Consider the following 13,537-nt stretch of genomic DNA (forward strand, 5'->3'; position numbering starts at 1 on the left):
ATACAGCGCAGCTCAACAGAACAGAAATAGCTCTTCTTCAAGGCTCCCTTCTCTTGACTGTAAGATACAGCAGCAGAGAGAAGAAAGGACTTTTGCATTTCACTCTGCCCTTACAGTTACATAATCGTTCTGCCTCTACCATCCCAAATCCAGACCTCACATCTTCAAAAGAGCCACAGTCCTCACTTGTCTTCCCTTCGGAGAAACTTCAGGCTATAGTTCTGTGAAGGTCCGGAAATGTAAATAATCTCCCAGTGTTATTGTAATAAGACTATTTAACAGTTACTCTGCCTCTGAGCAAGTCATCAGACCTTGACAAAGTATCAAAGAAAAACATTAAATCCCGATTAAACTGCAACAGAAGACAGTATGCTAATTTCCTGAAGACTGTGGGGCTAACCATTAGCAGCTGTTTGATTTGCACAGTTTTGTTTCCTTATTAAACACGGAGCTAGTTTATTACTCATCAAGAACTTCTCATTATCTAAATCTCCTCAGTTTCCAGTATTTGCCGCTGAGACTCTGCCTCTATCCGTCTTCACTACATACCCTGCACCGCATCAGAGCAGAGGCATATGAAATCTGCACCTTTATATTAAAACAACAATAACTCTGCAAATTTCCATTAAAGCGCTGTCACCAGTTTCTTGTAATAAGAAATATGCAATTTAGCGTACGGTGCGGTGTATGCTAATCATGTTTGCGTGACTCAAGAAGATGATGGTGCACAGTAGCAAATGACTTTATTGCTTTATAACCTCTTAGGACCTTGGGGAAAGTTTATGGTGACTTGGCAGTAATTCTTAAATCATGCACACCCACACACACTTGCTCTTCTAAACACCAGCGCACACACACACACACACACACACACGCACACAAGCGTTCACAATATGAAACACTAAATTAAACTACAATGTAACTACGACGTTTTGTTGTTAGTTTTTCCAGTTTAAATTTAATTTAATTAACATGTTAATCAACGTTTTGATTCAGGAACATTTGGTGAAATAAAGTGTGCACAAACTTATCATAACGTGGTAATCAAATGAGAAACAAAAACAATAATGTACCCGCTGCGAAGAGGAATTAATTCATTTTTTTCTTTCTTTCTGCTTCATAACAAAGAGTTCATCTTGAGTAAAATAGCACCCCGACACTACTGTGACTCAACAAACACTGTTTGTCACCGAGTCTTAAAGAATGACAAGAAGTTTGAGGAGTAATTGTGCCCTCAGGTCCTTGTTATTGTTTGAAGATTTCATTTCAGTTTCAATTTGCTCATTATGGCAGATTTCTAGCGTCTAGGCATAGTTGGCTTCAGGAGCATTAGGGATATGAGACAAACAGGGAGTGTCATTAAAAGTTTGAACGAAGGAGGTCTCAATAAAAAAATTGGAGTCACACTCTATTATTATGCACTAGGCAATGAAAGAGCCCAACACTTTTTTAAATTATTTATGTAATGTTATAAAGCAGAACATGACTGGGTGATATGGTAAATGAGTCATTTATTATCCAGTATTATGCAAATTAATGTGTGCTTAAATGAGTTTCAAAGTCACATAATGTTATTGTGTTACTTTGCTGAAACCATGAAATCACTGAAATTATGTATGAAGTATGAAAGTACGAAAATTTCAAAGCAGACTGATTTCCCCTGATAATTAAATCTGCATGTTTCAGGATTGTGTGATCTCTTTTTTATTTTAAAAACCACACAAACAAATATGAAATATTAAGTGCATTTCCTGTTTATTGTGTCTCCATACAGTCCAGAATTTTAAATATGCTTTATTAATTTCACATTTAACATTTTAAATATGTTTTCCTGGTTCAAACACAACTGAGTCCTAGATTATTTAGTCCTTTGATAGATGCAATGTAGGCACTGGCATACCTTCAGCTCACAACATTTAGCTCACTTATTCCTAAGGTCAGTCTTTATTATTAGCTGACACACTTGTGGGTTTCTGCTGAGTGCATTTTTATCGGAGACACACACTCATGAATGGAGTTTAACCTTTGGATGATACTATTGTCCTTATAAATCACAACGGACTGAATCCTCTAAATCAAAATACATATATCAACTTATTAATCTGCTTTAAGCAACTTTCTGCAGTAAATGCATTCAAATGTGCTGCTATTGATATACAACTATATTCTTTTCCTTTTCTAAAATATATATGAACATAATCCTCTTTGCTAAATGTAAATATCAGACGACACAGCTGTGCCCATTTGCAAGAGCTAATGAGCGTTTTTTTCTTATTTTAGAATGACCTGGCAAAACGCACTGAAACAATATCTATGAAATCTACATGTAGGTGTGTGTTCACACTCTAAAACCATACGGTATCACGATTAATAGACTAATGTTGCAGTTTGAGAGAAGGTAACTTGATTCATCTTGGACCTATTTGTTATGTGCACAAAATACATTGCTCATAGAGTCAATATTAGCACGAGAAGCTACAATATAAACATTTACTAAATAGTATGATGATCCATAAAGGTAAACAACAGCTGCTTCTCTTACCTTTCGCTTATGTCTCTCCAGGGTCAAAAAGCATTTAGCGGAACTGATCAGAGCTTTGCATAATAAGCGTCTCTTATGAATAAGTGATGACGGTGATGAAGTTTCAGCCTCTGGAGCTTACATACAGTAAAGAGCTTATAATGACCAGGATGTAGGATATTCCACTCCACAGGTACATGGACATCGTTTCACTGGACAGATGGCTCGGGTAAGGGAGAGGTCAGAAGTGTTATTACAGTATGATGGAAAAGTCAAAAAATACATTTTTAGGAAATATAGCTGAATGTACAACTGTATCTGTGGTAATAAATTTACATTTAGAATCAATACTTTAATTTCTTAGATTTATCTTTGACATTTCTTTGCTATGTGACATAAAAAAAACTCAACTTCATTTATTTATTTGTTTGTTTGTTTGTTTTTTTCCCCCAAATAATTACAATTTGTTAGACAGAGTTATTGAAAATATCAACTGATCTGATAATTTAACATTATTTTATATGTTACATTAACTTATATAAGGAAATCTAAAAAGCATTTATTCTGCATTATGCAATTTATTATTATCATTATTATTAATTGGTAGGTTAAATAGATTTTTTTTTTATTTTTTTTTTAAGGGGGTTGTTTTGTCTGTTGATGTATCTTTCTTGCAACTGTCATTTCTTTACTTTCCTGTTAAAAATAATACACAACTTTAGAAATGATAAAACAATAAAAGAAGCAGCTCTTTTCAATTGTCATGTCCTATTAGACATATTCAGTCTATAAGAATGGAGTAGTAAACTAAACACATCCAAAGTGAGATTAAGTCATCACCCCAGCATGCCCGATCTCTGCTGTTTATATGAGACTGCCAGCTCAGTTTACAAATGTCATTGTAATAGCTCTCTCACAACCATGTTTCAATGGTTAACTGGTAAAAGTTTAATAACACTGATGATTGATGTGAAATATGTGAAATCATGGTCCATCTTCACAGAGGTATTTTCCATTGCATGGTGGATCATCTCATTGTTATCTGGAGACATACGGTGGGTTGTGTATAGGTGGAGCAGCATGAAATAATAGATGTGCTCTTATTTGGCTACGGAGGACAGATTTGTTTATTTCCACACACTGCAGGTGGCAAGAGATAAATTGCATTTGCATTGGCGTCTTTTTTTTTTTTAAAGGTTAGCCGAGAGCGGTTCAGATGTAGGTCATGCTAGTGGAGGTGTACAGAGCCACAGCAGGATAGTTCACCCAAAATTAAAATTCTGTCAGCATTTACTCACGGTTATTTTGTCCCAAACCCGAATAACGTCATTTCCTCTACAGAACGCAAAATGAAAAGCATGCATTCAGGGAAAATGAGTGATGACCGCAGCTGTCAAGCTCCAAACCAGACATGCTATCGGCTTGTTCCACAGTTTTCTGAAGCCATACGATAACTTTGTGTGAATAGACTTTAAAATATACAAATAAAAATAAAAATTACATTTTAGTCAACGGGCATTGGTCTTCATTCACTTTCATTCACATGCATGGAAAGCAGCAGCGTGAAAATCTTATTAAATATCTCTTCATATGTTCTACAGTAAAATGAATATCATATGAAAGTAAATTTCTTTCGTGAGACTATTCGGATATTAAACTATAAAACAACAATATACACTTTCCTTTTGGGAAAAATTGATAAACATCTGTGAATCGCATTGTTGTGATGGGAAAATCTAACAAAGTAACATGGAAAATAAAGAATAAAAACTAAAAATCCATTAAACTGAAACTTAATGAAAATACGTGTGACAATTGTATGAAACACAGTGTGTTTTAAATACACAATAACTAGGTTTATACACGTATCATATTTTAGCAACATTTTAGCAATATTTATCAATATTTTAGCATATTTTAGTAATTTTCTATACAATTCAAACACATAAACCTTACATTTGATGGCATTCGCAGTATATCAAGGTATAATACTATCCAATATTATGTAACATGCTCAAAAAACTTGCCCCACTGAGCATAGGTTTCAAGTAATGCCTGGATTCCTCATATAACTGACCCATGATCCTTTATAACTGCTCAAAGCATATAAAACCAGCTACAAAGACCTAAAATCAATTGAGTTTTACACCTACTGGCCATTAGTATTAAATCAATAGTACAACCTAAAGGCTACATGATCTGTCAAGTCTTCTATTATATTCAATCACAAGCAGCAACCACATTTTTCCAGACCGTTCTGTGTAGGCATGTCATCTTCATTAAAATGTAAAAAGTAAATGTATAATTTCAGTGAAATGTACTGTAGGTGAATAATCAGAGTTCAGTGTTCACTCATGAGTTATTATCAAGTGTTTTACTCTAGTACTTTCACTGTAGAGGATTCCCTCGGCAGGATTACATCACAAAACGTTGGCATAAATAATGTATGCAATTCCTCTGTAAAAAGACTGGCGTTATTAAACATTCATGCGGAAAACAGAAAAATCCTTCCTAGAAAGCAAAGGAATCGCCAGGTGGAGTTATTGCGTAAACTCCATGAATAGGATTTAAACCAATCCGCTTCCAGTTTTATAAAGCATATGTGTATGTACACCTATTTGAAACTATAACTGAGTTCTAGGACCAAATAACTGTGCCACGTACAAAGTGACTCCAAGTGCTCCCTTGAATGCCTTGCAATCTTCTTTTCACTTTACAGGGATAGATAAAGTCTCAAAGCAATGCGATGTCTCCTCGGTTAATGGATTCTAAGAGCTGGTGAGACTTATCTGTCACTGAGATTTCATTCATCACTACGTTCATGAATATACAAGTAAGGCTTTCCGTTATGCCTCATAATAATGAATTAAAAGTTCAAATTTAAAAAAATCACATGCTAGGGCAAAATATCACACCTCAGGATTCAGTCAAAGCCTTTGAAAACTTGTAAATGACACAAAACACTTACTGTAAGTGGGTTAAACCACTTTTTTGTGGATTTATAGCTATTACCTATATAAAGGTATAACCAGTATACAATAATATAAAAAATACTTAAACCCCAAAAGTTTAGCCTTTTTGAAAAACGGCAGAAATAAAAAAATTTAAGTATGGCACAAGATTGGCATTTTAGCGTTGTTCAAGCATTTTGATATTGATGAGTTTCTATATGAGAATGTGTAACATATGCTCATAAAGTACTGTATATTTCTTGGGCAATAAAGTTGAGAAATTGACAAGTTACCATGGTAAAAAGAAAAGCATCAGATAAGCAAAGGCTTGCTGAGAAAGCCTCTGTAGATCAATCTAAACATCGCTGAAACCAGACAGCTTTCAGAACTCTTCCAATGCACCCTAGTTTATGAACTACATTATTCACATTTATGGTTTCATTTTGAAGCTTCACTCTCCATCACACTGAAAGCCACTGTATTTGTTTCGCACTTTTACAGCACGGGGAAAGGAGTCATTTATCATTTGCAGGATAACTCCGTCCACACACACACACACACACAAACGCATACTTCCACACACATCCGGTGAATGACCCATCCATTTAGCAGCAGGTATTTTCATCCAGCCACAGGCTCTGAAATCACATCTGCTTATTGGCAGTAAGTAAACCGATAATAGACTGCAACAAAACCATTACTGTGTAGTGCAGTATAAGTTCAGCTAAAAAAGTCAAACGTGTTAGTCAAGAACAAAAAAGCAACAAAAGAGAGTGCAAGAATAATAGTTTTGTAAAAAAGTGCATTTAAGGTACATCTCTAAAGTTGTGTACTGCAACACATTTTTAACATAAAGCAGCATATTTGAAGAAATCCTGAAAAACATTATTTTCAACCATAATTATTTGTATATCACTAAAGCATCAATATTTATAAATACTATTCAGCTTTCAAAACCAGGTCAATGGCAAAATCTACAATATAAGCATATAAGCTGAGCCAATGATATATATTATCTATGTCCGCTGAAAACTTCTAATATAATATGCCCACGATAGGCTGGTGCATTTTAGTGCATGCTAATTCTTAAACTGTTTAAATGATCTTTTCCAATTATTCACCAAATATTTATTGGAGCTAATGAAGTCTAAATAGAATATGTGCCACTTTACATATGAGTGAAGCAAAAACAAACTCAAAGAACTTTCTACATTCTTTCACATATAGCTATATAGTCATAATTAAGAAAAATGACATTTTAACAATTAATAAGACTTAAAAAGCATTGCTCTTGGCTGGATGACTTTATTAAGCTTTTGCAAAATTACATAAGTATGAAAGCAAGGCTAAAATTGTAACTGACCTGCTTTTGCCACTGTAACATAATAAATGCAAAATAGCAGATTAAAGAGTACGAAGAATTAGTTTCTTTTGCTTATTTTCTCAAATCATCCCATGTGCTGAACTGCACTAGTCCACAGCCAATTGGCGTTTTGAGCCTGCTGTTAAGCTTATGAACATTATAATGAAGGAAGTTCTTTAGCTGCAGTGGGCTGTTATATTATAGTCACTCTCATATTAAAGACCATATTAAATTATTATTCCAAGGCATGGTCTCCACAAGACCTCTGAACATGGCACCAAGACGTCCTGTAAGATTCAAGGTAAGACCTCTAGGGATCAGGTTTGTGGGTCTATCACACCCCATAGTTGCTCAATCAGATTGAGATCTGGGAAATTTGGTGGCCAAGTCAACACCTTGTCTTTGTCTTGTTCTTCAAATCATTACTGAACAAGGTGCTTATCCTGCCTAAAGAGATAACTGCCATCAGGAAACACCATTTACATGAAGCTGTGCGCATGTTTGGAACAAAATTTAGTCTAGGTGGCACATGTGAAAATGAATGCGAAGGCCCAAGGTTTCCCAAGAGAACATGGCCCAAAGCAGAGGTCTCCATCCCTGCTCTAGAGAGCCACCTTTCTGCAGACTTCAGTTCCAAAGCTGCTTCAACACTCCAATCATCAAGTAACCCAGAAGATTAGCTAACATAAGTGTATTTCATTGGGGCTTGAGCTGAATTCCAGGAGCAGGGTTGGAGAGGTCCCAGAGCATAACACTGCCTCTGCTGACTTACCCTTTTCCATTAGGTTTTTAGCAATTTAAGCTAAGGCAGCTTTTCTGTGTGACTGGACCAGATGGGCTAGTGCAACACTAAGCTTTGGGCACCCATGACCCTGGCACTGGTTCAGCGTCTGTCCTTCCTTGGACCACTTTTGGCAGGTACAAACCACTGCACACCAGGAACACCCACAAGACTTGCCGTTTTGAAGACGCACTGACTCAGTTATGTAGCCATCACTATGTGGCCCTCGTCACTCAGATCTTTTCGCATGCCCAATTTCCCAGCTTCCAACATATGAAATTCAAAAAAACGACTGTTCACTTGCTTTCTAATATATCCCTTTCCTTAACAGGTGCCATTGTAACTGAATAATCAATGTTATTCACTTTACCTGTCAGTGATTTTAGTACTGCGGCAGATCAGTGTGTGCTTGTTAAATATTATTACCACAAACACCCTTGACTGGATATCTACCCAAGCAACCGTCACTTAAATTCATGCACCGGCATATGCTGCAAAACAACATGTCATATACTGTATATACAGTATAATACATCAACAGCCACAACAAACCAGGCTGGAGATGTTAAAGGAAAATGTGTCAAAGCTCCAGTACTCTGCAAGGACTTCTTTGTCTAATTATCAAGAACATATGAGAATGTTTCATGCAGAACTGGAGCGAGATCCATTCCAACGCCTACCCAGGATTTTGAGCTACGGGAAGCTCTAATCCACCCTCAGCCCACTCAGCCTTAACCCATCAGGGCCGGCGAGCTTGTTCCATCAGCTGCTATTTCTGTCAGACCCATGCAAGCAGAGACAGGCTGGGCTGAAACACAGGCACTGTGGGGTTTTATAAACTCCATACAGCATAAACGAATCCACGGGGACTTTTATCATGCTGCTTATGTAACGCTTCTCTGTTTGCCAACAGAGAAGTGCTACAATTACAAAGCGGATAATCAAAGTGGCACCCAGCGTGATGGTGGACGAAAGAAAATTCACTGTAATGATGTTAAGTGATAAATGGACAGTAGATCCTCAAATTAAGCCTCAGAAAACGTCTACGGAAATCGAGTGAGTCAGATTCTGTCAAGTAGTTTGATGACGTGTCTAATATTAAACCCACATTCACTTGAGAACAATATTGTTCTCATAAATGTGTGGGGCTAAAAAGCCATATCATCTGATGACTAAAATGCACGTATCTTACTATCATATTTGTTTTACCTTTTCCCTGTGGCAAAAAGCAAATGTTTTAGTGATAAAATCTGAGGCATGCTCTGAATGAATCAGTGTGAAAGTTGTTTTCTTTCAAAAGACCTGAAGGTTTGGTTCTGATGAGTCATGATCTCTCGTCTTGATAATAATCTCACTACCTTTACCATTCTGGCTTCAAACAGAAGTGTCTCTTGACTGCTAGTTACAAAACAACAATTGATAAATAACGTTGACTTTCTGAGGCCAGATTCATATTTTGAAGGATGAAAAACACTAGACAACTTTTGTCTAATTTCCCACCTAATTTGAAGTCTGGAGTATAAAGCACTACGCTGGAAGGCAAAGACAGTTTGCAGATGTTGATCAGAGTTGACAGATTTTACACAAAAGTACACAAAAAACCTATAACTCTTTTAAAAGCTGTGTAGTGTATAGCTTTCATCAGCAGAATCTACTATTAGGATTATTAAGGACAGTACAAGTTCTGTCCAAAACAGATCCTCTGACAGGAATATGAGCCAATTCAATCTACACTTGCAAAGGAAGGAAAATATTAAGTAAAATATATAGTATTTACATAGAAATGTACAATAAATGTACAATAATAAGAAATGATGTAATTGTAAAATAGGCGGCACATCTGCAGTATGCTATTCACTATGAGACTTGAAGATAAAGAAAGAAATTATATTCTTTAATATTTAACAAATAATCATTCTTTTTTTATTTCCTTCACAGTGCCCAACCTTGTATTATTTTAATGGTTGCATTAAAGAAATTCATGTAACTGGATGAAACCAACGAAACACACTTGACCCTTTGGAGCCAGATGCTAATATGTCAAGTGAATGGATGGAACAGATCTGCTAATGAGCTTGAGGATAGTGTGAGAACTTCACTAACGACCTTGGACAGAAAAATGTCATGAAGACATTCTGTGACTCCTAATTAACTGTGAAAAAAATGATCACTCAGATTTAGCTCCATTCAAAGAGGAAATTGTCATACCTTGCACATCGGAGTAACATGTAAAGCAGCCATTCGTTTATTAATTCATTTACCCATAAAGTAACAGCAACAATGTATTTTTAAGTCAAAATTAGTCATTAAAAAAACACAACAAATAGACTTGCAAAATAGTTGCTAGTTGCAAAATAGTTTTGACAGCTACTACAAACATTGTCAAAATTACTAATGAAATCTTGAAAATCGCTTTTAAGGAACTTTTTGAATAAAACAGTAACCTATTATCTTTAAATCCTTTCAAATAGTTGTTTAAATCTTGTTGTAGTGGCCAAAACACTTACTTATAGATTAAACTGTATTGAGCACACAGTAAAATGTGAATCGAAAGTCACTGAAATTTCATAAACCGCATACTAAACATGCTAATCATACTAACTGCATAACGTTTGTTCACTTTTAACTGGACTTTGATGACAAAAGTTTTTTACTACAAAACAATAACAACAATAACACAATAAACAATAACACTCACAATAAAACATTCACAATAACAAAATATATGGATTGAACTTTTGATTTCAATCCATAGCAAAAAGTAATTATTAAGTATGTAATATGACACCTTGTGTATTGTAAAGCTAGTAAAGTACTTACTTTGAATGTGAAATTTAAGGGTAGATAAATCCTAAACTTGTCAACAACCTATGACAACAGAGAACGTCCCATTTCCTGTAAAAACACATTTATTAAGTTCTAAGAAAAAAAAAAAAAACGTTTATAAGCAAGGCTGGTTCAGGCGAGCTCATCAGTAAATATGACTGATGATGATAAAAAAGCCTGAAGGAAGAAGATCAGGACATCTAATCAATGATGCCCTTAGAGCCTAGAAAACAAGATGATACTAATGAAAAGTGTGAAACACTGCAGGAAATAATAATTGTGTGAAAGATGTAAATGAATAGATTTACCATGAAACATCTTTTCATAATTGTTCTAAACAACAGTATATCTGAAGATACAGCCTGAAGTATGGCCAAAGCATTCTGAACCCTCAGTAGCATTGTGGTTGTTTGTTTGAGGTCTGGTGGGAATCAGCGTATTTTGATACTTCATGGGATTGTTATGATTTTTGAGGTAATTCATAGCGTTATCTGCCATCAGTAATCAGGATAACAAGCAGTATGCACGCTTTTGATTTCATAGTCTGGAAATGAGCAAAACAGTATCTGAATGTTACAGCTTGAGAATCTATTTTACACACAAATTCTCACCAACTACTTTAATAAAAAAATCTATATTGTTAAATATTTTCATAGTTTAAAATAACATTTTTTTTTTTTTTTAAATATATTAATATATAATATATTCTTGTTATGGTAAAGCTGAATAAGTCTTCAGTGTCACATAAAGGGCCCAATTCTAGTTGCCTATTAGCATGGCTTTTTTAACATATTGGCAGTTTATTACTTATAAAGCACATATTGTACATGGCCATATTCTACATGTCTAAGCCTATAGGTAACACTTTATTTTATGGTCTCTTAGCTGCTTATTAGCATATATATTATTAGAGTTTTTGCCATTTATTAGTAGTAATTAAGCACATATTAATGCAGTATTCTACATTCCTGATAACTAAACTCCCACATAACTAAACTTAAGAATCACCTTACTCATTACTGATAAGCAGCACATTTATTGAAGAAAAAATTGTTAATATTGAGTAAATGTTCTCTATTCTAAAGTGTGAGGTAATACACCTGGAGTGTCCTGGAAATGAGGGATTGACAAAGCTTTGTAGAACAAAAATGATTTAGATAGAAGTGGAGGAGAAATGTTTAAACATTTTGACCAAGACAAGCTAGCGGTCATTTATTATAAACCGAAGGAGTTTCACTAAAGGCAAATATTCTATACAAACAATTAAGAACCAAAGACACATTAGGGAAAAAAAAATCTGCGGCTCCTCAGATCAAAGCCCACAGCTAATTGGATTTTCCATATTATATTAAAACCAGTTAACTGTGGGCAGATACTTTATCTAAATGACCAAATGATTTAGTCTGTAATCAAAGTGAGCCCAGACAACGCAGTGCCGGTTAACGCCATCTCTGGAGAATATGCCACTTCCCAACCGGCTATTCACTCACTTTAATCAATAAGCAATTTAGGCAGCGGCTTCAACAATCTTCAGCACGGCAATCTATTTAGACAATAAAATATGTAACAAGCACTTACTGGAGCCTGTATAAGACTTAATGATACCAAGACAACTCTGTGAAAAGTAATAGCACCAACTACACCGCTAATCTTACATGGTTAATTCATAGGAACTTCCACCATTAGTCAACAAACTCCGCCGTTGATGGCACCAAGAGTGAGTATGTTGTATGCTCACTCACAAAATGTATTTTGCCACCCTTTAACCTCTGATGCTTGTATACTTTCTCTTGGGGGACTGCAATCTCCCCAATTGATGTAATAATATGAGATGAGGCTTGTTACACCAGCATCAAAAACCTTGTACACAGCTCTTGCCAAGTCAACTGATGTCAAAGACCAAAGTAGGACAACACATAATCATTATTCGTGTAGATAAAACATTGGTTCTTTACCTTTTTGATTACAAGGCCCCTGTTTTCCACAGCAATCTTAGCTTCTGTAAATTAAGATGGGGTTATTTTACAGAAGAGGTATTAAAAGGCAATAACTTCACATGACTTTCCTGGTTTACTGGGTAAAGACTAAGGATAAACTCTTTGCATGTGAAATGAGTAGCAAACACTTACTTACAGTTTGTTGTTTTCCTGTCAGATCATTCAGATTTTAAATAGCAGCCTAAATAACATCCTCTTGTAAAAGTTCAGAGATCTTCTCCCACATCTACAGCAGCACATTATTAGCTATATACCACATGTAATGATAGCATATTGTCATCTGGACTAGTGATAAAAGTGTCTAATCCACTTCTGTCTCATTACTTCATAAATGACCCCTTCAGTTTTTATCCATTAAGTGATTTTCCAAAGTGAGTGCATTTCTCTGCACAGACTTCAACACAGACCTCTCTGTCCACCTACAATCCATCAAATATTAATGCCAACAAACTCTTATGTAATCTTACACTGCTTCTGGAGCTGTTTCCTTCACAACGGCAACCTCAAGTGGAGTTTGCTTGTGCAACCACAACTAAACAATAAATATCTTGCATTCGAAATATATCTGGGACGCTGAATTAATGAGAACACAACAAAGCAGCTTTGATTTCCAATTAAAAGTTGTACTTCTACTAAAATAAGATTTATATAGTATGGCTGCCCAACTCCAAGTGACAGGGTGGCACTTAAAGCAATTTTCCCAAAACAGATACGTATATAAGCCCCATAATTCTGATTTGAGAATGTTCCATATTTCTGTTTCTATTCATTTCTGCCCTAATATTGTAGTTCTGTAGATCCACGAGCGGGCCCTGAGGGAGCCACCATCTATAATAGACTATTGCCTCTGGCTACTGTGACTATTATAAACCTCTATTAAACCCCTCCAATCCCGATGCATCCACCCCTGACCCAGAGGCCCAGAGCACATGCCTAACCCACTTTCACCCTTCCGGAACCAGCTGCAGTGAGGAGGGCCAGCAGGGCCAGCAGATGGTGCCAGGGTGAGAAGACCGGTCTGGCTATTCCAGAGATGGACATGCTCCAGACGGACAGACTGGGGTCGGTATGTGTTTGACCTGGGCGTGTGCAGAATTA

At 35.9% G+C, this 13,537-nt stretch overlaps 1 protein-coding gene across 7 annotated transcripts in view; it reads right to left on the reverse strand.

Moving 5' to 3' along the window:
- The window catches only part of mctp1a (multiple C2 domains, transmembrane 1a), a 127,155-nt gene that overhangs the window by 80,381 nt on the left and 33,237 nt on the right, over window positions 1–13,537 (reverse strand). The window lies entirely within an intron of this gene.

Source organism: Puntigrus tetrazona, chromosome 5 (assembly GCF_018831695.1).
Source record: "Puntigrus tetrazona isolate hp1 chromosome 5, ASM1883169v1, whole genome shotgun sequence".
NCBI lineage: Eukaryota > Metazoa > Chordata > Actinopteri > Cypriniformes > Cyprinidae > Puntigrus > Puntigrus tetrazona.